Source organism: Lepidochelys kempii, chromosome 7 (genome assembly GCF_965140285.1).
Source record: "Lepidochelys kempii isolate rLepKem1 chromosome 7, rLepKem1.hap1, whole genome shotgun sequence".
NCBI classification, from domain to species: domain Eukaryota; kingdom Metazoa; phylum Chordata; order Testudines; family Cheloniidae; genus Lepidochelys; species Lepidochelys kempii.
The window spans coordinates 46,281,566-46,305,270 of NC_136386.1; the positions used below are offsets into that span (position 1 = coordinate 46,281,566).

Sequence of the window (23,705 nt, forward strand, 5' to 3'; positions counted from 1 at the left end):
AATGTAAGTAACAAAATAAAAAATGTCTGATTTTAAATAAAAAAATCTAATTTAAAATTTTTTCAAAAAAAAAATCTTTTTAAAAAACAATCCACTCGGCTTTGCTGGCTTGGGCCAGCAAAGAATTAATTGCATCTGAGAATTAATTGCATCAGTGGCAATAGAAACTCTGGCACCAGCAGAGGAGTTGTGGGACAAACCCCAGCGCAGGCATGCTGCACCTTTGTAAAAACCACTTGCACGTGTGGTGTTGCATTGGTGTGGGAAGAGCAGCACAAATCCTCCCCTGTGGACAAGCTGTCAGGCAATATCTAAAGGGAATCAATTCTCCAGCTCCATCAATTCTCCAACAGCTGATCCCTGTAGGAGTGGGGCTGAAATCCCACCCTCCCATTCCTATTCACAGCCCCACCCAACCAGGAGCATTCTGAACTACGGAACTCCTTGTACAGAGGGCTTTAAACCTGAGGGTCAGGCTCATTGGACTGATGGGGGAGTACAATCAGTATGGAAAGGCACAAAGAATCCCAAACCCACACAGCAAGTCAGTGGCAGAATCATTGCTTAATAAGCATAGAATATCAGGGTTGGAAGGGACCTCAGGAGGTCATCTAGTCCAACCCCCTGCTCAAAGCAGGACCAATCCCAACTAAATCATCCCAGCCAGGGGATTTGTCAAGCCTGACCTTGAAAACTTCTAAGGAAGGAGATTCCACCACCTCCCTAGGTAACCCATTCCAGTGCTTCACCACCCTCCTAGTGAAAAAGTTTCTCCTAATATCCAACCTAAACCTCCCCCACTGCAACTTGAGACCATTACTCCTTGTTCTGTCATCAGCTACCACTGAGAACAGTCTAGCTCCATCCTCTTTGGAACCCCCTTTCAGGTAGTTGAAAGCAGCTATCAAATCCCCCCTCATTCTTCTCTTCCGCTGACTAAACAATCCCAGTTCCCTCAGCCTCTCCTCATAAGTCATGTGTTCCAGTCCCCCAATCATTTTTGATGCCTTCCGCTGGACTCTTTCCAATTTGTCCACATTCTTCTTGTAGTGTGGGGCCCAAAACTGGACACAGTACTCCAGATGAGGCCTCACCAATGTTGAATAGAGGGGAACAATCACATCCCTCGATCTGCTGGCAATGCCCCTACTTATACAGCCCAAAATGCCGTTAGCCTTCTTGGCAAGAAGGGCACACTGACTCATATCCAGCTTCTCGTCCACTGTAACCCTTAGGTCCTTTTCTGCAGAACTGCTGCCTAGCCATTCGGTCCCTAGTCTGTAGCAGTGCATGGGATTCTTCTGTCCTAAGTGCAGGATTCTGCACTTGTCCTTGTTGAACCTCATCAGATTTCTTTTGGCCCAGTCCTCTAACTTGTCTAGGTCCCTCTATATCCTATCCCTACCCTCCAGCATATCTACCACTCCTTCCAGTTTAGTGTCATCTGAAAACTTGCTGAGGGTGCAATCCATGCCATCCTCTAGATCATTAATGAAGATATTGAACAAAACCGGCCCCAGGACTGACCCTTGGGGCACTCCGCTTGATACCAGCTGCCAACTAGACATGGAGCCATTGATCACTACTTGTTGAGCTCGACGATCTAGCCAGCTTTCTATCCACCTTATAGTCCATTCATCCAGCCCATACTTCCTTAACTTGCTGGCAAGAATACTGTAGGAGACTGTATCAAAAGCTTTGCTAAAGTTAAGGAATAACACATCCACTGCTTTCCCCTCATCCACAGAGCCAGTCATCTCGTCATAGAAGGCAATTAGGTTACTCAGGCATGACTTGCCTTGGTGAATCCATGCTGTCTGTTCCTGATCACTTTCCTTTCTTCTAAGTGCTTCAGAATTCATCCCTTGAGGACCTGCTCCATGATTTTTCCAGGGATTGAGGTGAGGCTGAGTGGCCTGTAGTTCCCTGGACCCTCCTTCTTCCTTTTTTCATCATTATTCATTTGCTATTAAAATAGCACCTTGAGGACCTCAGCCAAGATCAGGGCCCTGTTGTGCTATGCACTATGCAGAGACAATCCCTGTTCTGTAGAGCTCAAGCTGGCTAAGTAAACCCAGGTGCAAGGGAAAGGGACTTGCCCACAGTGCTGCACTGTGGCATCATTAATGATGTTTTTAGGATGCCCGAATGTTTAGGTGCCCATCCCTATAGGATTTCAGTCATTTTACAGCAGAGCCAAACAGTTTCCAAGGGATGGGGAGCAGGTGTCCCCCTTCCCTCAGCATAGTCACCTCTGTCCTTGAGGAATCCCAAGATCACAGAGTGCACTAGCCGGGGAATCTAATGCCTGCAGGCTGCAGCTATTGAAAAGCCTGCTCAAAAAGGTACCTCTTGCATCTTGCCCAGATGGCAAGGCAGCCAGACCCTGTGCATGGGAGCGTCCTGCAGAGATAGGCTTGTATTGCAGCAGCACTGGCATGTGTGCAAGCAATGTGACAATGTTTGCAGTACTGGGTCCTGGTCTACAGTAGGAGGGAGAAAAATCCACACCCCTGAGAGACTGATCTCTGCTGACCTAATCCCTGGTGTAGACCATGCTTCCCCTGCCCTAGCTGCCACCTCTTGGGGAGGTGGGTTACCTGTGCCAATGGGAGAATCCCTTCCCATTGGTGTAGGCAGTGGCTACAGCGGGGCAGATGGACCTGTCACACACCCACCCTTAACTCCAGTGCTTTTTACTTGGTTTGGCTCGCCTGGGGGGGGTGGATGGGTACAGCCTGAGAGAACACAATTCCCCCCCCCCCTGCCCCCGCACAGCTGCTAACATGCTCAGTGTCATGTTGAGGAGGGGGAGGGATAGCTCAGTGATTTGAGCATTGGCCTGCTATACCCAGGGTTGTGAGTTCAATCCTTGAGGGGGCCATTTAAGGATTTGGGGCAAAAATTGGGGATTGGTCCCGCTTTGAGCAGGCAGTTGGACTAGATGACCTCCTGAGGTCCCTTCCAACCCTGATATTCTATGCAGGTTAATACTTCTTGAGTGACACTAGTCCTCCAATTCCTTCCCACAATTTCCCCACCACGCACCCAGAAAGGTCAGAGGACATCTCCCACAATTCATGGGTGGATGATGTAGATGTTCAGGCTCTAGGACCACACCATAGTTAAACAGCCCCTTAGCTGGAGCCTCTGGAGTCTGCATCAGCTGGCCTGTACCAGCTGTGGGGTTTTAATTGCAGTGTAGCCAGACCATTACTGTTCTCTCTCCTTTGATTCACCACTTCAGTGCCGGGGCTTTGAAAGGCTGGCATCAAAGAGCCATTTTCCACCCTCATGACCACATTTCTTCCTGCCATCCCCCCAGAGCGGCTGCTGCTTGGGCCACCTGTCCCCTCTGCAAGGGGGAAGAAGAGAGGCTTGGGGGCAACAAATAAAATGAGCAACAGTAGTGAAGAAAGGAAGTGTGTGTGTGTGTGGGGGGGGGTGCTGTTCCAGCACCATGCAGGAGCAGCAACAGGTGTATCCCCACCATAGTGGCTCTTCTGGGCCTGGGCAATGCCTGGAGTACCGCTAAGCAGGGAGGTTGCCCTGGATAACAGCATAGAGGTTGGCAGCTAGATGCACATACTGCATTCTGTCCTGATGAGTTCCCCCTCCCCCCCCAGAGTAAATTGTACGGATGTTCTATCTCATGTAATATATTATATCCTCCTCTACATACAGCAATGCTTGCATTTCCCCCTCCTCGGCCTGGAGCTGCCTCTCCTGTGAGCTGGGTGTATGTGCATCGTGCCCTTTCCTGATGGACTAAAACCTGCACATGTTCCAGCATCCTGGCCAGGAAGCTGAGACAGCGGAGCTCAGCCTGCATGCTCCCCACATCCCCCCCAGGGGTTTGGGCAGAGCAAACCCAGTGCTCATCACAAGGCCAGGGCTGGGGCTGGCCTGAGACTCCTGTCAGTGTTCACTGGTTGCTGGAAGCCTTGGGAAAACGCTAGCTGGTAATTGCAGGCTGCTATAAATGGAATGTGCCTGTCTGGGGACAGCGCTGAGCAGTGGGAGGGAGCCCTGAGTGACCTGATGCCCCAAGATGGTCCTAGGTGGCTGCAGGATGGCGGGGGGGGGGGGGGGGGGCAGATGGAGCAGAGCCCTGACCCTCCACAGCCTAGGATTGCGCCTGAATGACAGCCCTGTGGATTGGGTGGGGGAGCTGGTGTGTTTCACACGCCACCTCCAGGGGATGAAATAAAGGGGCTGGTGGATACCCTGTGCCAAGGTTCAATCCTGCGTCTCCAGAAGTCAAGGGGAAACTCCCACTGGGATCAGGATCAGGCCTCAAAATGAAATCCAAATAATAGAGGACAACTGCCCTCCCCTGCAAGAGGGCCAGTTCACTATTGCTATAAAGGATACGAGTCCAGGAGACTTTCACCTACTTGTGCTAGCCGTGAACATGGCTCAAAGTCTGCAAAAAGGCAAAGGAAACAGCCAGTGATATTTAACCCAAAGCAGGTGGGCAGTCATTGCTAAAAGGTACAGGGCAAAGGAAGCACAGTTACAAAAATGGATTCCCTGTTCCCTCTATATCAGTGGCTGTCAACCTTTCCAGACTACTGTGCCCCTTTCAGGAGTCTGATTTGTCTTGTGTACCCCAAAGTTTCACCTCACTTGAAAACTACTTGCTTACAAAATCAGACATAAAAAGTGTCACAGCACACTATTACTGAAATATTGCTGACTCTCTCATTTTCATATAATTATAAAATAAATCAATTGGAATATAAATATTGTGCTTACATTTCAGTGTATATATAGAGCAGTATAAACAAACCATTGTCTGTATGAAATTTTAGTTTGTACTGATTTCGCTCATGCTTTTTAAGTAGCCCGTTGTAAAACCAGACAAATATCTAGATGAGTTGATGTACCCCCTCAAAGACCTCTGAGTACCCCCAGGGGGTGCACGTACTCCTGGTTGAGAAGTAGTGCTCTATACTATCCCAGGACTTAATTCAAGGCAGCTTCAAGCCAATGCTTCTTTGCCTTGATATTGTTGGATATAAATCCTTCTTACAGTGCAAAAGGCTTAGGAAAGCCATTTTTCTCTCTACTGCCCTTGTTCTGTCTTTTTTGCTCCCAGTGTCTACTGTAGCAGTCTTTTAATGCAACTTGTGGAACTCCCTGCTGCAGGATGTTATTGAGGCAAACAGTATACCCAGGATCAAAAAGGTCTAGGCACTTAAAGGAATAAAAGGAGCACCCATCATTACACTAGCTAGGTGGGGAAATTACAAGGCTCCAGGTCTGTGCACCTTCCTCAGAAGCATCAGAGGCAGGATGCCAGGCTTCACTGTTCCTTCAGGAGCAGCAATGCCTATGTTTGTGGCACTATTAGTGCAGCAGGTCAGGACTGAGGGGCATGGGCAGGGCGTTGTGGCAGCTCAGGGTTGTGTGATTAAGGGGTGCAGTGAAGTTAGCTTCCATGGTGTCTGTGTGGGGTAGTCCTCCCCCAGCTTGGCATTTGCTTTGTTAGGGTCTCCTTCAGTTCTGGAAACAGAATGTCAAAGATCATTTTCAACTAAAGTTGGCTCACCGATTTCTCCCCTCCCCTGGCAGTCCTTATGCTGGAAGCACAGCTCCCTGGTGGGCTTCCCCACACAGCAGTGTCCATCCACTCCATGCCAAAGAGGCACTTTGAGCTTCTCCACACAGCCAACTGGGCATGCAGCTGTGGGCGCTTCTGCGCCCCCCCCTCCCCAGCACGTGTTGACTAGGGGCCCCGCAGCAGGCGCTGCTTCCCACAGCAGTGCCCTGCCCATATCAGTGAGGACTCCAGCAGGGGCATCTTTCTCCCAGCAGTATCCTGGCAATGCAGGCCTAGCAGGTTCTCCGCCACTCCACCCTAGGATAGAAACCAAGCAAGGGCTCCCCTGTACAAGGGATAACGGCCCCAAGCTATAAACCTCTTCCCAAATATACTCTTGGCGGGAGCTTGTCCTAGGCAGAGTTTATATGTACTCTGGGGGGGAAGCGGGTGTCCAGTGGATGGAAACAAGCTGCAGATGATGAATCCAAGCTTAAATTAAACAGTCCCGACAGCTTTATGTAATCAACTGTCCAGAACGACAAGTGTGTTCTCACTCCGTTTGGAGCAGGGCGTGCTGGTGGGTGCAGGCGGCCGGGCAAGGGCACTTCTGCGTGTCTGGCTTCAGAGCCAGGACTGTGGCAGGGAAGACGCACCTGGATACTGTCAGTGGGAGCCGGGCCAATCTTTGTGGGTTCTGGAGTCGGGGACGGGGGGCAAGGTTTTGGTGAATTTTCTCTCTCATGAAAAAGGACCAGTGTCCCTGGGCAGAGCCGGTCATGATCCCAGGATGAGCCGTACACGCCCCTTGCTTGACCTGCAGCTCCTTCACCTCTGTGCCAATGATCCGCCACCTGGCCAGCAGCACTTCTGCCCCCTCCGCCCCACAGCTCTCCAGATGCACCTCAGTCTCGACCTACAGCACTCCCCCTGTGTTTACGGCCTGGCCACCCACCCCACAACTATGGCACGGCCCTTCAAACCTGAAAACTAGAGTCCTCTGTAGAACAGCGCCAGCTTCCCAGCTATGCTGCTGCGGGCTGCAGCTACTAGCTGTTGTCTAGATACCAGTCCACCACAAGCTGCACTGAAACTGGACAGGCTTTTCACATAGGCAACCAAGCAGCCTTCAGATGGTTACAACTTAATCACTGTTGACCTGGGTTGGCTTTGAGCCATTGATCGGAGTCGTGCATTCCCGATCCCACTGGCCACCCAGGCTACCGGGGCAGTGCCACTCTCCTTGCGCCAAGCTCAGACAGCACTCTGGGAGCAACGGATCGCAGGCTGAGACTCGGTGACTTTGTCTGTGCGTCCTGTAGCATCGTTCAATGCGCCTCCATTAGAGCTGATCCCTGATTGAGGGATTTGTACCCATCTACAGGTGGAAGATGACCACTATAGTGGAGGGTGTAAACACCACAAATGGGTTACCCCATAGAATTCCTCCCAAGGGCTGTAATTAGGAGTTATGGGAGGAAACTGAGCTAAGGAGCTGTCGACTGAATTTCAGGGAACCCGTATCCTGGCAGTGAGATCTAGGCTGTGGATCACCTCCCAAAATGGAAGCGAGTGTTGCGCTTGAGCCTTCTGAGCTGTAGGATGGCACCAACAGCAATGACAACATGCTCCCTGCTCCATCCCCCCAGCCCAATGGGGCCTGCCATGTGCGCTGCACTGCTCAGCAGTTCTTGATTGTTTCCTAAATGATCCAGAAACAACATTTGCAGGAGATTGCTGGCTCACGTTCCTGTTTGGAGCTAGATGGGCCATGCCCAGGATGATGGGGTCAACAGCTGGGTGCAGCTCAGGGGAGCAGCCAGTGGCGACAGCCAGAAGGGGGTTGCACGCAGTCTGTGAGCGTTACAGGGTGGTAAAGATCCCTGTGCTGGAAGAGGAGCCTCCTGCTAGATCAGATTGTGGGTGACTCACTCTTAGGTTGCCTGAGATAGGAGAGCTCAGTGCCTTTTACTCCCCCTCCCCCAGATACCCGCTGCATTGGGCTGGCATTGCGCTGCAATGTGGGAGAGCTAGGCATGAGTGGATTAGCCGCAGATCCTGTGCTTAAATCCAGGCTTCACGCTCCTGGGGGGCCTGATGCTGCAGTCCTGCTTTCACCTGCAGATGCTCTCCTGAGTCAGCAGGAGCTGGAGCCGGGGGCGCTAAAGAAGCCACAGGTTCAGCCCTTGCTGGAAGGGATGGAGAGCATTAGGATGCGCTGCCACGCCCCCGTGGCCATTTTGGACGTGCTGAGGATGGACTGCAGTGTCTGGATGGGGCAAGAATGGAGGAGCTCATCAGGGCTGCAAGAGGGACTTGGATGGTATGTCTATGCTGCTAATAGACACCTGCGGCTGGCCTGTGCCGGCTGAGTGAGGCTAAGGCTCGTGGGGCGTTTAACTGAGGTGGCTCGGGCTGCAGCCTGAACTCTGGGACCCTGCAAGGTGGGAGGGTCGCAAAGCCCAGGCTCCAGCCTGAACCCAAATGTCTACACTGCAATTAAACAGCCCCTGGGCCTAAGTCAGCTGGCATGGGCCAGCCGTGGGTGTCTAATTGCAGTGTAGGCACACCCAGAGAGCCCCCCCAGTTCCATGAGCAAAAGTGAATCATGCACTGAGTCAGGCCTTGCCTGCTGGAGAAAGGGTGACTGACAGGGCCATGAATGATCACCGTCCCGCAAAAAGAACGAGGAGGACTAGTGGCACCTTTAGAGAATAACAAATGTATTTGAGCATAAGCTTTCGTGGCCTAAAGCTTATGTCTGTCTCACACTTGCTCAGGGCATAAGCAGGAGGCATTCCCAGGCCATCCTGCCCCCCTACTGTATAGCGCGTCGCTCTGGGGCTGTGCTTACTGGATCTAAATCGGGATAGGGGCCTCTCTCTGTGTATTTGTTCGAGTGTTTGAGTGGTGTATTAGTGTGCTGCTACTTGCATCTCCACGTACATGTTATGTGTAAAGGGTGGTACCAGTATGCATGGGCACATACTCATCTGCATACATCTGTGTGCAGAGACACATACCTCTGTCTGTTGGCCCATGCCTGTGCCTCTGTAAAAACAGATGTGTGCACTTGTCTGCATGTACACGTATGCCGAAATCTCTCTATGCTCCATGAATTCCATGGAGGTTTCAGTTCCTATGGTGAAGCATGATGGATTCCCCAGCAGCTGTGGCTGCTCCCTGGTTAATGCAGGGGCTCAGGGCAAGGCAGCTGTCCTCTTTCTCTAAATGAGATGACAAAGACAAAAATAAATGAGTTCCTTTCCCTCCCTGCCCCACTTCCCTCCCCTGCTGCGTTTCCCCTGGTGCTTCCAGGCGAGGGGAACAGCCCTCTGTGCTGTGAGTGTGCATGGGTCGCTGGATGGCACGTACTGTTCATGTGAGCCTTACGCGTACTTAACATCTCATCCCTTGTGGAAGTGACCTTAAGAGGCAGGAGTGTGAAGGCTGGGCCCAGAGCCCATGTGACAGCAGGACAGCCAATGCATGTACTGTACAAAACGTGGCCCGTAACCTCCAGTTGTTTGGGGTGATAGAGATGAGTCAGGAACCTGTCTGGGCAGAGTCCTGAAGGCGGACAGAGGGAGGGAGCAAGAGGAAGGGAGGAATTCTGCAGCAGCGCTCAAACTGGAGAAATGCTAACAGGGCATAACAGGCACATTCTGTGCAAGCTTCCCTCACACCTACTCTCTGCCAGGGCCCCTCCGTCCTGACTTGTAATCCCCTGGCTACTCCAGCACTGCGACCCTCACACAGTCTTGCCTATGCCCCTCAGTCCTGATTGGCAAGATTCAATGCGGTTATCGCAATTATCACTCTGTGCAGATTTCTCCCAAAAGTGGCAACACGGAAGCATGCTAAGTTCCAGGAACGTGAAGGAACAGGCTCTGTCTGCTCTCAGCACACACACCCCTGCCATGCTCCTCCTTTGGTTGAGCTGCTTTAGCTTTTCACCATCTGCCTTTCATACCTGCCAGGTAGGAGAACCCACCGCTCACAGGTATGTGGTAATAACGACTGTAGCAGACACAGTTCCGTCCACCCGATAACTCAATGCCAGACAGCCTGGCAGCAGGTCTTGTCCAGATCAGGGGAACTTTATGGCTGTTTTGACACATGAGGCTGTGAGCTCTTACTTCAGTTTTTATTCTATCTATGTCATGATGTAAAGAGTTCACAGCCCTTCCAGGGTTCAGCTGTTTTGTCAATTTCATTCCATACGCTGGGCAGTTGCCTTGGCTTTCTTCTCTTCCCCTATTCCGTGGATGGAACTGTGTCTATCAAAACTATGCCGAGTTCTCTGAGAACCCGGCAAATCCCAACTGCCAAAACTCTCTCTTGCACTGAAAAGAACTTTCCATCTGTTCCATGGACAGGATCAGTGGAATCAGGACTTGGCAGGCTGCTCTCCAGGGAGCAGATCTTTGTCTGTCTGGAGAGGTCTCTGGGAGTTCTGCTCCCTGAGGTTCAAATCTGTGGCACCATGCCCCTGACAGCTTGTAACGCAAATGGGGAATGACTGAGCCCATTGATGGCCAAGGTGGTTAATACCACCCTAGGAGAGGTTAGGGAACTGGCTTCCCTCTAACAAGTGGCTGTTAATCCCATAATTTGGAAACTATTGTCTGTGGCTGGCGCACTTACCAGCTCTCTCTCTCTGTCTCTAACCTTCCATTCTTGAGCAAGGCCGTTGTAGTGTTGATCCCTCCCCACTTTGGTTTCAGGCCTGAGTAATGCACAGAGCCTGCACTTGTCTCACTGGCTGGCAGTGGGCCAAGGGGAGGTGTTAATGCTGATGCTTTCAGATCACTTGTCTGCCTTTGATAGTGTTGACCATGGGGTTTTGTTGACTTGCCCGCATGGAGCGAATCCCCACCTTCTAGGACATGTCCACTCTTTCTCCGGCAGATGAATCCTGCTAGGAGGCAGTGGGCCAAGCTGGCATAGGGAGGTACCATCTGACCTCCCCTCTACCCGCAAGCGTGGGTCTGGTCTGGCCCAAGAGCTGCAGGGAGCCCCCAGGTGCTGAGTACCTGTGGTCATTGCAGTCATTGCAGTGGGAAAAGGTGTCCCAACTGACTGGAGAGGACCTCCCAGGCTACACCTACAACATAGGATTGACTTACTGCCTCCCTGAGGCCAAATTGAGTGACTGATTCTTGACCAGTGAATATGATGCCTCAGAATAAAATCTAAGCCAGACAAAATATTGTATCACATGAGCCCCAGTAGGGTGGAGAGCCTCTGGGACTGTGGCTCGGGATTCACCCATCCCTAGCTATCAATGCCACCTGTTCAGATCCTATCTGGTGGTTCGCACCTTTGCCATCTCCACACTGTCAACCCTTGATCTCTCGCCATTGAGAGCCCACTGTTTGGAAGAGCGGTGCATGAAGTTGCCTGGCTCCCGCTTCCTTAACCAGCCTGGCAGGTCTTCTCTGGGGTGGGGGTAAGCCACAAGGCAAACTAAGCCAGATGGCAGCTGGGCCGCGTTTGGACAGTTTGAGAGGAAGAGGGCTGGGCTTCTTTCCAGACAAAGCCCAGGGTCAGAAATGCGAGACAAGTGTGTGGCAGCCACACCTCAAGCTGAACCAGCAACGTGGCCTGCTTTCCTGCCTGTTTGCCAGAATCCCCACTCTGATGAACCACTGACTCTGAAAAGCAAGAAAATGTGTGCAGCTGGTACCCTGCTCCTCACACTAGGCTCAGGCCTCTGCCCAGAGTACGCCTTCTTGGCTTCTGTGTTAATTATAGCAACAGCAAGCACTGCCGTGCTTTCCACCCCAATCCCCTCTTTCAGCATCCTGGAACCTCCTATACTTTCTGCCTTTGGGACTGAAGTTCTCTCCTTGCAGATGAATGGAGCGCTTGCTGGTTACAGTTTGAGGAGAACCAATTCAGTCATTCTGAAGGACCAGGAGAAGGGATAAACCATGTTTCATCCCATGATTTAAAAAAAAAAAATCATCCTGCAACCTTTTGAGGAGAACACCACAGCTGAAACGACTGGTGGGAAGAAGTTGGCATTTGGCCTGGAAATAGCCCTGACAGAGGAGATGTATCTTTGAGTCTTCAGGTGAGAAATGGGTTTAGAATGACCAAGTTGGGAGCCAGTGCATAGCGAACTCTGCATGCCTGAGACATTTGACACAGAACTTTTCACCCAGCTCTTAGAATGTGCAGCCAGGGAAGCATTCACTGCACAAAGCATGCACGGCCAGCTCAGAGGAAAAGGTAAGTGAGGGGCTGAGGTAAGGACATCAGAGGAACCCTTGGCTTAGTCCTTCTGGAGGACATAAGGTGCAAAAGAGTGAGGCAGGGCTGCTGTCTACTCTTTAAGGCTCACAAGAGGCAGTTCTGCTGTGATGGACCATAGGAGCCCCACACCACACAGAGGGCAGAGGAGTGGGATTCCTTCCCATGACTCTCCTACCACATTCAGGATGGCATTCTGGTGGTGTTCAGATTAGAGCACTTGTGCGTTATTGCCAATTTTCTGCAAACCAACAGAGCTTTCAAGGTGTGGATAGCCTTAACTCCGCCCCCTCTTGTGTGTGCATCACATGGCCATGTAGGAACTTCATCAGTGTTTCTATGTTGCACACTGTGATCAATCAGAACTTCTTGCAACCTCTGGCTCCAAGAACCCAGGCCCCTCCAACTGCAGAGAAAGGAGAATCACTGATGGCAGTATAGAGTTTTCCCATGCAGTTGACCCATCCATCAGAAGGCAGTGGTGCACCTAGTTACTTCATTACACTACTGACTTAATTCATAATGGTGTCAAGAGGTTTAAATGTCCTAATGTCTGAAGTGTGCTGATACCCTCTGATGGAGGGTGCTGGAGGCAAAGTGCCCACGTAGTGTATCAAAGAGCCTCTATCCCACCCACATCACGGAGTGTGACTGATCCCTAATGCGCTGCAGATTCCAGGACACACACACACACAAACACACACACACACACACACATTCCTGAGAGCTCTTTACACTGAAATCCTCTCCGCTGGGAAGAAACTGACACTTGTCACCTGTCTAACACATGGTCTCACACAGTACAAGAAGTCAGAGTCCCATGGAGTTTGTCCCTCTTTACCACTCACTTCATTAGACTTTCTCAGTTGAATCTGTAGGTTAATGCAGCAAATTCAGATGGGGGCTCCTGACCTCGGTGTGCTGGGTTTGAGAGATGGCCATTGCCAGGCATGATGCGCTGTTGCTAGTACTTTTTACATCAGCCCTGCTCAAGATCATTTGATGCCCTAGTGGATAGAAATTTAAATGTATTCCATATCTAGAGGAGTGGGGGTTGCTGCAGTGTCCCAGCCTCTCAGACCTGGAAACATAGGTTCAAATCCTTGTTCAAGTCAAAACAGAAAATAAATGTGATGGTCTCAATGTCACACTTTTACTATTGGGCAGGAAAAGGGTGGGTTTGTGAGGGGGAGGTCAGGGCTGGCATAGCAGGGGGTGCCAGGTCAGGACTGAGGGGCAGAGGCAGAGCTGTGAGGCGGAGCTCAGGGCTGCCATAGCAGGGGGTAGCAGCTCAGGACTGGGGGCAGCAGCAAAGCTGTGCGTGGTAACTTGTAAAGTACTTGCCTGACTCTAGCAAGTGTTACCCACCCATTTTTTTTCGTGATCCTTCATTTCATGCAGAATGACGGTGTTAAGAGAAGACGTCTGGTCCACAGGATTTGGATACAGGGAGTTTCGCCTCTAGGCCACCAGAGCAAATCTGGACATGATCAGTGGAGACCAGAAGTAACTGGCACTGCTGGCTGTTCAGTGGCCTCTGTGAAACGTGTGTGGTCTGTCAGGTTCCTAGTGGTTATGGCCTGACCTCACAAAGGGCCCTTTGCTCGCAGTTTCAGCAGTTTCAGCTGCTCACAAGTGGGGCAGTGGAGGGGGCTGCTTGCCTTGCGGCACGGACACGGCACTATCCAGGGCTATTAAGAAGCCAGTTTCTAGAGCTAGCATTCAACTCACTGAAAACTCTCCTACAAATATATTTCAAAGGGATTTCTCCTGCCTAAAGTTAATCTGCACTAAGCTAAGCGAGTTGGTGTGGGTGTGCTGCAGCTCTCAGATCAAGGCCCTTAGTTTGCAGGGCTCCTCAGTTTGGCCTAACCCTAAAGCTGGGGCCATCCTGCCACAGGAGTCACCTGCTGCTTTGCTCAGTGACCCAGTTAGATGGATTCACTGATGCCAGCCAGTGCCCTGGGCCGAGGTTACTGGGCCTTACGTTCCTGAAGCTGCTCCCTGCCTCAGCCAAGAGTGCCTGCCTCCCCAACCTGACACATCAAAGCTTTGCAGTATTTTCTTTTAATCCAAAGGAAGCCTACTCCCTGCCCTCCCCTGGTCTCCTGCTCTAATTGGAATAAAATAGAACAAACAGGCATGGGGGACTCTGGCAGAGAAAACGTTTTAATGAGCAGTAGGGGGTTCCTGCACTACTCTCTGCTTCTTCTCAGAGGCTGTCAGCTGGAATGGCTCTGTAACTGCAGCCTGGATTTGAAGGGAGGCTCTCCGGATGAGTCCCCAGGACCCCTGTACAGTGCCGTGCTCCCACAGCCTTTTGGAAGAGCTGCTCTTTCCTCTGGCACATCCAGGCCTGCCTCTCTCACTCTGTAAGTGGCCTCACTCCAGGGGATAAAATATACCGTTCAGCTGGCCACCTCTGAAAGACACCTGTTGAACAAACCTCAGTAGTGTCCTCTGGGGTTTGAGCCAGGGAAGGAGAGGCTCTGTAGTTTAATAGAAAGTTAAGGAAGAGATCTTTCCTGGTTTTTGCCTTAGGTGGTTCCTTTCGGCCTGATCCTGCAGTCCTTACGCAGGCAGCCTTGCCATAGAAGGCCATGGGAATTTTCGTGAGCTAGGAGCACTGGATTTGGCCTGTATAATCTCCAGGGGATTAGTGAATGGCTGAGAGGCAGACACACATAGGGTGACCAGACAGCAAGTGTGAAAAATTGGGACAGGGGGTGGGAGGTTATAGGTGCCTATATAAGATAAAGCCCCAAATATTGGGACTGTCACTATAAAATCACATCTGGTCACCCTAGATGCACACCATGCCTTTAGCCCCAGCTGGCCATTCGTTCAGCCCCATGTAGGGTCCCTGCACCCGGGTCAGTCTGGTGATGAGCTGAAACCCAAGGAAGATTTGTCAGGGGGAGGGTTAATTGAGCTGATGAGAGGAAAATAAACCTGGAGCCCTCAGTGTCCTTTGCAGGGTCACTTTTCTGACTATGGCCACATTTTGAGGAAAAGAAGGATCCCATGGCCTCAGCCATTTAACACCATATCAGTCAAACCTGAATGAATCTAGCAGAGATGGGGGTTAATCAAAGAGTGCTGAGGGTGCAGGAGGCATGTCCGCAAAAAGGCTCCCAACACGAATGATGCATCAGCTGACTTGCACTGGAGTGAGCAATAGCATAGCCAGGGCTAGGTGTGTGGGGCCAACCTGAGGTGTGTGTATGTGGTATCTACCTAAGGGGCTTCTGTCTCCCTGTCATTGTAGTATCAGGAAGCCTCAGTATCTAATTATTCCCACTACACTCCTGTGCAGTAGGGAAGTGTTAGTAAAGATGGGTTTCAGAGGAACAGCCGTGTTAGTCTGTATTCGCAAAAAGAAAAGGAGTACTTGTGGCACCTTAGAGACTAACCAATTTATTTGAGCATGAGCTTTCGTGAGCTACAGCTCACTTCATCAGATGTTTACCGTGGAAACTGCAGCAGACTTTATATACACACAGAAATCATGAAACAATACCTCCTCCCACCCCACTGTCCTGCTGGTAATAGCTTATCTAAAGTGATCAACAGGTGGGCCATTTCCAGCACAAATCCAGGTTTTCTCATCAAGACCAGGGGTATGTCTACACTGGAGCTAAAGGTGTAATTTCCAGCTAGGGTCACCACACCAGTGCTAACTCTGGGCGAGTTAGCCACGTGTATGGCCCTGGGATTTCAGATGAGATTGGCCTCGGGGCAGCTAGCCCGTGCTTCTGCTCGCTTCACTGTGACTACACTGCTGTTTTCAGTGCACTAACTCCATCCGAATGTCTGCACAAGCTGGGAACGACCCCTCCGGTACCAATGTAGACATACCCTAGGTGATATGCTCAAGAACACATGGGCATCTGTGGCGGAGCAGGGATTCAAGATCAGGTCTCCCACAGCCCATGCTGGCTCTCTAGCTGCTGAACCATCCTTGCTTTCCACAGCACATGCTAGGCCAGCCTTTTTGAAAGAGCTCAGCATGCCAGGGGAGGCTCTGGCCCTTTCCGTCCGAGTGAGTGGGCATGTGTGAATGAGAGCAGATAGGCACAGGCTGGGGTGTGGGTGTGGTTACAGCATGCAGGTAGCGGTACACTACGCAGGTGCATCGTATGTGGTACAGTTCTGTTCTCATCATGACTCAGGAGAGACTGAAACCAAAAGCCATTGTCTACGCTGTTCACCCATTAAAAGTTCTGGGAAAGAGACTTCCTCATGTTATCTAACATCAGAAATCTCCCCTTGGAAAGCGAGGAAATAAACTTGAGCCTGATGCCGGGAGACGTGAAGGAGGTGGCGAAGCAGCCACACAATAAGTGGCAGCCTGCCAGTGAGTTAGACATGAAGAATCACAGCTGATGGCCAGGTGTTTTTGAAGCACATTGTTTCTGTGAAGCCATATCCTGGGCAGGCACACGATTAGACTTTATTCGACATGAGCAACGATTGTGTCCCACGTCATGCAAATAAAATTGTGTTGGCCCAGTGCACATGTGTGAGGGAGTGGCACAGTGGCTGTGAGTGGACACAGGATGTCTGCTGGGTCTGGGTATACAGGGAAGACTGAAGATGGATACAGCACAGTCACCTGAGCACGTGTCCATGCAACCCACTGGTCAGTGTGTTCATCTCTGCCTCCTCTACAGAGGATACAGATCAGTCACAACCCCTAGCTACGGAGCCAGGCTCTTTAACTCAACCTGTAGAGACTCCTGCTTTTAGTTCTCAAGGTCCTCAGTTGAGTTCCCAGTGTGGCAGCCATCACATCTATGCTACTGATACACCACCCTAACACCTTGCTATCCAGGTACCAGTGGGTCCAGGGTCTGTTTGTTTGCACTCACGATTGTTATGATCTGTGGGGATGTTTAGAGAGGCATCGTGACCCAGTGGAAAGGGCTCTGGAGTGAGAACCAGGCCACCCCTCCTCCCCCCGCCCCGTGTTCTGTTCCCAGCTCTGCAACCTCAGGCGAGCCACTTTGCCTCAGTTTCCTGAGCTGTGGAAGAGGGGTAATGATATTGTCAAGTCCTGTGAGCTCTGCTGATGAAAGGCACTCGGAACAAAGGCATTTGGGAGAGCAAATGTGGGTCATTTAGGAAACTGAAGAGGAGAAAGGGCTCAAGGCTAGGCCTGGATTCCTGGACCAGAACAAACTGTCTTTTTCCCCCTTCTGGTCTGGGGTTCTGTCCTGCTCCACTCAGGAGGTATGTCACAGCAGGTCATTACCCCAGTTAAGAGCGTTCCCTAAATATGTGCATGTGGGGAAGGACTGGCTGCATCTTTCCCAAAGCTTCTCTTCTCCCTCCCCCACCCTAGTTTAAAAGCCTTTCCAGCTCCAGCCTGGGATGCATGGGGCCACTCAGTTGATTCCTCAGCTGTCTGTCTTTGCCTTGCTCATTTTTTCAGCACCAGGTCTATGCCTGGGATCCCAGGTTTACTAAAAGTGCCGATCTCGCTCTGCACTCCCCAGAGAGGCCCTTGCTGTAATCCCAGCAGGAGTGTGGGATGGGCTGTTTCTAGAGGAAGAGGCAGCTCCCATGGCGCAGTAGCCAAGATTGGCAATAAATCTTCCTTCCCGCTGTAAACAATCTTGGAGAGGGTGTCACAGGAGCACGGATGGAAGCAAGGAGGCCAGGAGCACTCGCCTGCTTTAGTGTCTGGCAGTAAGTGTGTCCCATTGGCTCTCGTCCCCGCTTTCTGTGCAAAGAAGACCATTCCTAGGGAGCTCCATTGTGGCTCCTGCTCTAATGAGCTCAGCTGTTATTCTTTCTGTGTGAGCTTGGTGCTGGCGAAAGGAGTACAATGGACAACCCTGTGGCCTGAAGTCCTCTCATGTACAGAACAGGGGTGGATCAGCCACCTCCATGGACAGGACAGGCTGTGGCATTTTGGAGAGGGCTTGCGGGACAGCTTTATATCTTTACAGGCTCCCTGCTCAACTCCCTTCTTAAGAAAGCAAATCAAATTCAACTCTCTCTCGTCTCCACTGGCTGCAACGAAATTAGAGCGGGGTATTTGGCCCAGTGTTTCTAATAGAACTGATAACTGCTGGTCCACCACATTCCCCCATCTCGAGTTTATGAATAGTGACTGTGTTTGTATCTCTGTGATGCTTGCACTGAAGTTAGCTTAGCAAGGAATAGCTACAGACAATAAGCAAGGCTCCACAACCTGTATACACACTCTGTCTCGCACACGCACACACTGTCTTTCTCTCTTTGCCTGGAGAATCTATCAGGGCACCGACCCATGAGGACTACCAAGCCCTCCATGTTTGTGAAGTCTGGGATGGGATTATTGAACAGTGCCTAGTGATATTGGACAGAATCAGCTTGGTCTGGGGAAAGCTCCTGAAAGATTGTGTCCCGTTCATGGGGCAGGCAGGTGTGTGAGATACCCAGCAAGAGGCAGCAGATCAGACCAATCTGGGAGAGTAGGGGAAGGAGCCCGAGTATATCTCGAACACTGAACGTTGCTGATGGTGAGTGAGGCAGCGCAGTGCATGAGCGAGAGAGGAAACCATTTCTTTCTTTAATGGATTGAATAAGCCTGGCCTGTAGGAAAACCTGACAAAGTCTGATCTCTGCTCTAAAGTCCTGTGGGTGGAACTGCAAGGGGCCTAAGGGAGTTAGTTAATGGGATTTGGGCCCCTTTGAATGTCCCAGCCTATATTTCTGTGTCTCAACTGTGTGTGTAACTCCTGCTGTCCTTTCTGGGCCATGATAACATGACGTCTCTGGACACTAAGCTGGCAACAAGGCTATGCTGGCTTCTAGTTCAACAAAGATTGCATCTGCTCACCAGCAGCTAGCTAGATCCCAGCCACACACCCATGCAGTGATACATCACCGAGAGATAGCAAACTAAGCTGAGCCGTGGCAACAACCTGAGATTTCTGGCCAGCTATATTCTGCTGACTGACAATCCCCCTACAGATTCCATTGGACATGGTATCCTTTAAGCAATGTCTCAGGCTGCTATGTAGCATTTCTGTGTACAGTACCATTAGACCACTGCTGTGCTCCGCCCGAACAGGGGGTCTCATATCAGGGGTGGGTAAATAATCTCTATGTCCATAGTTTTAGTCTAAATTTGCAAAGTCCTTTTCTATCTATCTATAAACATATAAGTGCAAGTTATTATTATTAATTATTACCATATCGGTCCATTCATCAAATTAAATCTTACAAAAACACAATGTTGAAACATCCGTCCCTTACGAAAGGCAGTATTGGTTTTGTCTGCCCCCAGGCTCCCCAGTCATCAATAACCCAAGTACTGAAATATTTAGAAACCGAAAGAGCACGAGTTAAATGATTCTTTCAGAGAGCACTTTACATTTCTCAGGGTCTGTTTCTTTTCTGCCCGCTGCACTGCATGTCCTGAGTTTCTGGGAGTAGAGGCGTTGCAGAGAGGGGGGCGCGACAGCTGGTTTAAAGGAGCAGAACTTTGCCCTGGAGAGGGTTTAACTCATTCAGGGGACTTAGTGGTAATTTTTTTCTTTAAACATTAGTGCTGTCAGACAAAGTCAAATGGAAAACAAAGATTTATTTACAGGTTTCAGAGTAGCAGCCGTGTTAGTCTGTATTCACAAAAAGAAAAGGAGGACTTGTGGCACCTTAGAGACTAACAAATTTATTTGAGCATAAGCTTTCGTGAGCTACAACTCACTTCATCGGATGCATTCAGTGTAATTACAGCTTATGCTCAAATAAATTTGTTAGTCTCTAAGGTGCCACAGGTACTCCTTTTCTTTTTAAAGATTTATTTAGTCATTTTTACTTTCTTTTTTGGGGGAGAGGGGGATCCAGCAGAGTAGCCTGTGGTCAGTGGAACAGTCCTCTGAATGGAACAGTCCTTCAGTGGAAATGTGATCTGTAAACTAATTTCAGATTGTTAAAATTTATTGGTGGGAAATTAAATGGTCAGAGTAAAGAAGCCATAGAAAGTACCAGCATGGAATATACAAAGCCTTAACTTGGTAATAAAATCTGCTGAATCCAAAGTAAGGCATTTATAATGACGACAAATAAGCTTACCAAAGACTTCCCCATCATGTAATATGGAACACGAGTGCCAGAGTAATCTCTGTTTGCTCTTCGATTTAGGAAAGGATAAGTCACAGTCAGAAGCTGTTTTGCAGATGTAGAGGCCACCTATATGCTCACTTATAGTGGGTTAACCCTGACATAACTCCACTGACTTTGATGGAGTTACACTGGATCTGGCCCAATGTAAATGGAAACACAATTTTGGTCCCACAGGGAGAAAAAAATACAAAGATTTTCCAGCCACTAACAGTAGCACTTTAATAACTCTTTGCTACTCACCACCTCCAGGCTCTGCTGACTTTTACAGATGATGAGCTGCTGTCTGCTTTAGCAGTGTGCTGTCTGCTTACGCTGCTTTCCTGTTTCAAGCTCCACAGCCTCCAGTGCATTAGCCCCTGGCAAAGCAGAAGCACCTGAAATGTACAAGGAAGCTGTAGAGTAGGGGTGGAGTCAAGAGCCAGTGATGTCATCCAAAGACAGCCTCCATTCATAAAAATAGTAGAAGCTGTTACCAGACCATCTGTTCCACTTATTTATGTTTCATTCTCAACCCTTAATCCAGTTCCTTAGCCCAGACAAAATTTGCTGGGAAGAGCTGACATCTAGTGGTAAATGTCTGTATTTATCGAGCTAGATGTTTGGATCCAAATAATTTCCAAGCACCTATTGTAACATTGCAAACTGGCCACTGATCATGGTTGTGAAGTGGGTGCAGATTTTTGTATTAAATTATGTGTTCTCTGCTTTTCTAGAGCACATTTCACTTGATGAGCTCAGTGCACCAGATGGAGATTGGTTAATTAACACTCAAAATATCCCAGTAGGTAAACACTTTGTGATTATGCCTCCTTTATAGATAGGGAATTGAGATACAAAGAGGCCAAGGCCCAGATTTTCAGTGGTATTTAGGCATTGCTCAGCTCGGCACTGAGGCCTAAGTGATTTAGGTGGCTACATACCATTTTTAAAAGTGTGATCCACAAAGGCACTTAGGCATTGCCACGTTGAGGGTCATGGTGCCTAGAAAAGCCAGGAACAACACAGTGATCCACAAAGCCAAGTTATGCAGCTAGGCTCCCTGTACAATGAATGGGGAGAGAGAGGCGCATACGAATGGGGTCCACAAAAGCCAGCACGTTTAGCAGGGAACTGCCGAAGCCAGCCAATAGGAGTTGGCAATCAGAGGTGTATGCTAAACCCTGCCCCTATCTTGCAGATGGGTGCCTAATCCAGGCAGCAGGGTGGCACCTAGATTTGCTTGGTGATCTGTGAACGGGCATCCACCACCTGGAGTCAGATGGCTTAGGAGCCTAAGGTGTTTCCTGTAGAAATGAGTTAGGTGTCTGCCTCACTCCATCCAAACCGGCGGTTGGTGGTGCTCAGTGGTTAGAGCACTCATCTGGGATGTGTGAGACCCAGCTTCAGTTCCCAGAGCGGGAGAGAAGGAGTGGGGTGTTCAAGAGTCACTGGATTGTCCTCTTGAAGGGAGACAAGTGAGCAGCTGTCCTGGTGGTGTGGGAATCTCTATGGAGAATGCAGTTGGAAAGGATGTGCTTCGGCTAGGTCTACTCACTGACGTGCAGCTTGTTTTTCATTGAACAAAGGTGGGAGACCTAATGAGCGTTTTGGGAAAATGAAAACATCAGACGGACTTCAGCTAAGAGGCCCCTCACTCTAACAAAGCCAGGAATACCTGGAGGGAGTTCATCTTCAGAATGCCCAGGAAATCAGCTGCTCTAAGGGCAAAATGCCTAATCCAGCTCCCTTTGACTTCAGTGGGAACTTTTATTGATTTCAGTAAGCATTAACTTAGACCCTGAATTCTTTCATTAGAGCCACACAGGTTATAGCTCAGATAAACAGCTGAAATCAGAAGGGATTTAGGTGACTTTGTATCATTTCTGAGCTTGGAACAAACTTCCCCAAAAGGGGGCACATTTTAGTGGTAAAGGGGTGGTGGATAAAGCATCTTACTTATACTGCAGCAAACTATTGTTCAATTTCTGTGAGTGTACGCACTCTTTATTAGAAATCCTTCCCACCTTTTATTCCCTTGGGTTTGATGAATGCATGTTCAGCAGAAAATTTTCTTTTTCATCCAAAAATTAGCAGCATTTAATACGGGTTAAACCTCTCTAGTCTGGCACCCTCAAGACCTGACCAGTGCTGAACCAGAGAATCTGCGAAACCATGGGAGGTCAATGCAGAGTGCCAGCGGGTCTCCACAGGCGCGGGAAGTAAGGGTGCGGGGGGTGCTGCAGCCCCCCCCAGGCTTTGCACCCAGCATGGCCCCCCCACCCAGGGGCCTGGTTGCCACCTGGGAGCTCTGATACTGGCCCAAGGTCCACCCCCTCCGGCCCAGAGCTTGAACGCCATGAATCAGCTGTTCGCGGCATTCCAGAAGGGCTGGGAGGGAGGAGGAGGAGTTGGTAAGTGCAGCGCCACGTGGGGGAGCTTGGAACCCACTAATTTTTCCCCATGGGTGCTCCAGCCCTGGGAGTGCCAGATTAGAGAGGTTCAACCTCTAATATTTAACCAGCTATTGGATCAAGGCATTTACAGTATTAAATTAAGTGATTTACAGTATTAAGTTAAATTATTAGAAAATGTTGCATGCATTTAGATCTTGCTATGAAGCAGGAAAGAGACTTATTCCCTTTTGTGGTGTAATTTGTTAGCTCTCCTAGACTAAGGAGGGTTAGGCATAGTTAGTATCTAAATGGGAGATCGTTCAAGTACATGTTACTTTAAGTAACAGCATTCCGCTTTCCAAAACTGCCCCTATAGTTTCAAATAACTAGATCATGCATCTTCATTTCCTATCCTAAATGTGTGTGTAGAATGAGTGTGTGCTATTAAACAGCTACCAACATTTGCTCCCGAGGTGGCTGCATGTTGCTGGTGGGTCAAGATGCTCCTGTATGTTTATAAAGCACTCTGGGATTCTTTGGGATGAAAGGAACTATTTATAGTTGTGATATTATCATGACTAGTTTGTAAATATTGCTGTGTAAAGTTTGTGCTCATATTTTTTTACTCTTTTGGTGACTCCCTTGGGCTAATGGAATTGAGCAGCTGTGGTCTAGTGCACTGAGCAGCTTACAGTGGAGTTAGGAGAGGTGGGATCTAGTCCTGGCTTTGACACTAACTTGGTGTGACCTTGGGCAAGTCATTTACCAGCTCACTGCCTCAGTTTTCCTTCCTGTACAATAGGAATAATAATGTTTAGCTGTTTTTGTAAAGCACTTTGATATCCATAAATAAATATGCATAAGAGAAAATTATTATTATATCTAGAACACCAGTCAATCACTGGGAAAAATCAGTTCCAAACCAAAAAAAATGGTGGTAACTGAGTATTCTAGTGAGTGAAGTTATAACAGATAAACCTATCTTCACTTTTCCTTATACTGTAATCCTCCTCTTCTCCATGGTTTCTGATGCAGATCCAGGTATTATCTATCTTTCGTACCTGTCCAGCCATACAACATCCATGCTTGACTTCAGTCCAGTCTTTGCTGTAGCTCAGTTTGTCAATACTGTTTCAGCCACAAGGGGTCAGAACTTCCTCAAGTACAAATGGCTCTCAAACCTTTTCCTTCTGTGGGCCATCTGCCCTCCTATCCATCCCTGTGCTAACAACAGCACTTGGTTACAGTAACTTGCCTGTGTAACAACTGCATAAAAGCTGAGGAAGGATTTCAGGATTTGCTCCCGGTACTGTAGTAGTGATGGAATATATGGAATTTCTCTCCAGCTATGAGTGAAGGAGGTCTTGTGGCACCTTAGAGACTAACAAATTTATTTGAGCATAAGCTTTCGT

The 23,705-nt window shown here is 49.5% G+C and overlaps 2 protein-coding genes across 2 annotated transcripts in view; one reads left to right on the top strand and one right to left on the bottom strand.

The window, feature by feature from the left end:
• Nucleotides 1–23,705, top strand: part of ACY1 (aminoacylase 1) — a 451,002-nt gene that overhangs the window by 26,251 nt on the left and 401,046 nt on the right. The window lies entirely within an intron of this gene.
• LOC140914519 (semaphorin-3D) overlaps nucleotides 1–23,705 on the bottom strand; it is a 53,309-nt gene that overhangs the window by 23,668 nt on the left and 5,936 nt on the right. Inside the window, exon 2 of the mRNA XM_073352504.2 lies at nucleotides 20,162–20,295. The gene's annotated coding sequence lies outside the window, so the exon portion shown is untranslated. The remainder of the gene's footprint in view (nucleotides 1–20,161; nucleotides 20,296–23,705) is intronic.